Here is a 4,595-nt window from a genome sequence, read left to right on the forward strand (position 1 = left end):
CCATCAGCCTTTCTGCCATCACATGATAGCAGCGAGGCACCATCGCTAGTAACAATTTGGAGGTGACCATTTCAAAAAAATCCAGACAAAAAGTGTACAAAACTGAAAATCAAAATTTAAAATGTCAATATTGTAATGTTACCACAGTGAACATAAAAATCATAACAAAACCAAGATGAAAGTAAAAATACAAAATACTTGCAAAAAGACAATCTATATAATAAAAGCATAAATCGTAAAAATGAATATGTTGGGTTTACCAAATGTTAGGAGTTGATTCACTAGTGCATCACTTACTTTTCAGAAGAGAGAGGCAAAAAATATATTTGAAAGTTTTCTTTAATCAATAACACAAAAATGATCAGTCACTGGCAGCCTCATTTATAATATAGCCAGAGTAACTCACTAAGTCACTCTTAAGATTATTTGTAATTTTAAAAGGGGGCATAATACCCCAGGTTTTATCCCCATTTTTCGGCAGGCAACCAGAAATCTATATGCCCACTAGTATTTGCTGGTTGTTCACAAAAGCTTCTAGAGAAACCCCAATTTGTTTCACAGTAAAAACTATAGGTGTTTTGTGTGATTTTGTGCTGTCTGTGAATAACAGTTTCACCTCTGTACACAGGCCCTGGCATTTGGAAGGGTTATGGTGTCATGTGCATTCTTCTGTTCTTTACATCTCCTTTTCAGAAATACCAGTCTGATTTGCAGCCCTTCCTTAATCGGAGTCTGCATATTTATGGGTTAAAAAGGGCATGCAGTTCTGGAATGCTCTACAAAGAACTGTTTGCCTGCCAGTGCTGCCAGTTACCGAGAGTTATGCAGGCTGCTTATGAGTTGTTTTTTTGGCTAATAATTTCCACTCTTTACATACAGTTTCCCAGCTCATCCTTTATACTTCCAACTAGATTAGAAATTTTTACAGAAAATGATAAGGCAGCTCCTTCTGTTTTGGAAGGTTAATATAATTATGTTTTAAAGCCATAATTATAAAATCAAAAAGATTTGATTTTAGGGAACAGTGGTTTTGTTATTATTATTAAGGACACTTAATGCTCATTATTTAAGAAAACAAATGTGACACAGCATTTTTATTTATCTCTTATAATATTTGTAGTTGGGCTGAGGCTGTTTTTTTTAAATGGAAATGTTTTTTTAACCTAATAATCACCTTTCATAAAAAATATTTATATTTCTGTCCAGTAGCCATTTTCTCAGGTCAATTATGTGATGAAGCAACTTAAGTATACAGTACTGGTGTCAATACAGGATTGCAAACTTATAAATTCTTTAACAAAAAAACAGAATGTTACAGAAGTTTATGGTTCTTTGAAAGGGATGAGACAAAACCCAAGTCCCCTTTTTATTCTCGAATGCATCATAATCAATATAGCTTTAACTACAGTTAAATGTTTGTGTAACAAAAGTATATTATACAGTGGATTCAGAAAGTATTCAGACCCCTTCACTTTCTGCACACTTTATTTTGTTGTGAGCATATACAGTATATGAAATTGTAAGGCTCATCAACGGGACCAGAACAGATACAGTGACGCTCTTGATCTTACAGAATATGCAAGGCGGCGCATGCTGCTGTGCTACTCACAAGTACGACCAACCAATCACACCTGTAGTCTGAAACAAGTTGAGAATCAAGTCCTTTACATGGCTGGCACAGATGCAATAGCACAATGGTCCAAATAGGATATGCCCAACTGCATGCCCCAGTGTGCTACTTCACACATACCTAACACAACATATACGGCCAACCGAACACACTGCGTATCTTACACAAACGCATTCCCTGAATTACAAGTGTGGCCCAAAGCAGCCATGATTAAAGCCTTTGACTTAATATGCATGCCTCCACACAGCATTGATAGGCAAGGCCACCAATACGCATCGTCCTACATTGCAAACATTTCAACTACAGTCGAGCAATCACGCTGCAACTCTGCCACAAAACATCTTTACCAACTGAAGTCCCTCAGAACAATCTCAGCAGAGTGACCAGAACGTCTTGCTTTTGTGAAAATTGCATGCACCACCTGTTCTGCTGTATGTTCAGGCCACATAGTGAATGAGATAAGAAATACACCAACAGGTGCTGATGGCGACCTATGTTACACAGGCAGGCTGGTCCACTTCTTTTCTCACATGAATCAAACATTTGTTAACCCTGTCAAAGTCCACAATGACATAGCTAAACACTGCTATAACATGCCAAATTAAAAGCTCCGCCTGAACTTGTGCAGGAATTACAAAAATAAATGATTTACAACACATACATACACCTTACCACCATGAGGTGCATACGTGATCAAATAAGTTGAGGATGATAAAAAGCCAACACCCCACAGAGGCAACTGGCAGTTTCATTAAATTATCTTTTAAAGTATTTGTAATCAGATAGTGTGCTTAACCAACCCTTTCATAGCCTGTAAATACACACATCTCTCGTCATTTCCTTACAGACATGCAAGATGTCATTAACGCAAACAGTTCTTATGCCTTAGCCTATACAAATACAAGGCAAGTTAAAGAAAAGTTTCCTTGCTTAAAGTCTCATCCACAAAAAGAATGGTGAAAAATGGAAACAGATGATCAGTTCTATCGGCTTCCGGAATACATGACACTTTTCAGATCCATTTTGGTATTTCATGTACCTAATTCAGAATCATTTTATTGGGATATTAAAGCATAGTGGGTGTAGCATCTATTAAAATAATCTAAAATAATTAGCAACATGGACAAATATTTATAGTAAAGTTGTAAACATTATAAAGCTCCTGGAAGTTACACATTTCCCGTGAAAGTAAAAGTACAGAAATAAAAGTGGGAACTCATTTTTTTATTAAATCTCCTTTTTTTTAACCACTTCCTACTGCTTTTGTGCATGTAGGTTGAAAATGTAGTGTCATGCAAATCATGGTAAAACACAAAATGATCTAAAAGCCCCCACCATGGATGCCCACCTTCCATTTTCATTTTCATATCAGACATCCACCTCCTTTCCTAAACCAACCACACTGGCATGATTTTTAATAAGCCTTATGAAAGATGTGACTTTATTTTTAAAAAGAAAAGTAAAAGTAATTCTTTTTCACAAAGACTTAAAAACTAACTTGAAAACAAAAGACGAACTCTTCAGAGCATACAACGGGTTTTTCAAATTAGAGAGCTTAGCTGTAATTGTAATCGGAAATTCATCAAAAATTAATATTCAATAACAAAACAAAATACTATATACTGTCACACATGAGCAAATAGAAGGGAGCTATATGGACCAAGTGAGGGTAATTCCACACCAGGCCAGGGGGTGGTAAGGTGCATTAATCTTTCTTCTATTGTCTCTGCAGACAAAAAGCGGGAAAACCTGTCTGATCCAACTCTGAAGATGTCACTTCTGGTTCCAGCACCCAGAGGACACGTCACTTCTGGTAGCAACCCCAGAAGCACATCACTTCCGGGTTCACTATGCCACTTCCTGTCTGGACATTTAAAACCACCATCTTTTTCAACCATCTTCAGTTCAGTTACATATTCCAATATATGCGCATTAGTGCTACTTTCAAACCCTTTTTGCAGCCAGGGAAATCATACAGGTGGATGCCCCAAATCTTTCTGAATGTGTCGAGTCTAATTCTTTTACTATACCTAAACCAAGTCAATACTAAGAGAAAGAATCAAATAATACTGAATACACAGCTTTCTACAAGGCCTGGTTGATTCTATATCTTAGGAAAATCAACTTGAGCCACTGTACTGCAGGTTATCAGGTCGTATCAAGAGGACAGAACCTATCAAACTGGCAACCATGTTAGTCAGTAGTAGCTTTCAATGTTTTAAAGGTGACAAAGACAGAATTCAAAGGAACAGAAATTAAAAACTTTCATGACTAAGAAAATAGATTTCAAACTTATATATGATAATAAAGGTTCAAAGTGAAAGTTTTAAAATATAGAATACTCATAAATTTTAAAAAAAAAATTTAAAACACAATAAACAATTTAACAGGTTTCCCAATTCTCAACACTTACTCTGTTCTCTTATCACGTACATGATTGGAATTTCTCATAGTTAGATAATTCTGTGTGCCTTGGCCTAACAAATGTGACAAGTTGTTTTGACCACATCTCAGATATATCTGTACCCATGCTACTGAAATGATTTCATGGCACATGATTCAGGAAGGATGGCACAGTGACATTGTGGTAGTGCTGCTGCCTCACAATAAAGAGACTGAGGTTCCTGACTTGGGTGCTTTCTGTATGGAGTTTCCACAGTTCAATGAGATGCAGGTTATGTGAACCACCATTGCTAAATTGGCCCGTATGTAGTGTGTGTGTGTGTGTTTGTGTGTGTTCATTTACTCTGTGATGGACTGGCACCCTGTACAGAGATTATTTCTGCCTTGCCCGCAGTGCTTTTTGGGATAGGTTTCAGCTTCCCTGTGGCCTTGTTCAGAATAAGTGGGTTTAAAAATAATTGGATGGCTGGGTGGATGATTCAGGAAGAACGGATAATTTTGCAGAAACTGACTTTCATTGAAAATGTTTTAGGACTTAGAAGAGTTGATTTAATTACCTACA

The sequence above is a fragment of the Polypterus senegalus genome, chromosome 3, assembly GCF_016835505.1.
Source record: "Polypterus senegalus isolate Bchr_013 chromosome 3, ASM1683550v1, whole genome shotgun sequence".
Lineage (NCBI taxonomy): Eukaryota > Metazoa > Chordata > Cladistia > Polypteriformes > Polypteridae > Polypterus > Polypterus senegalus.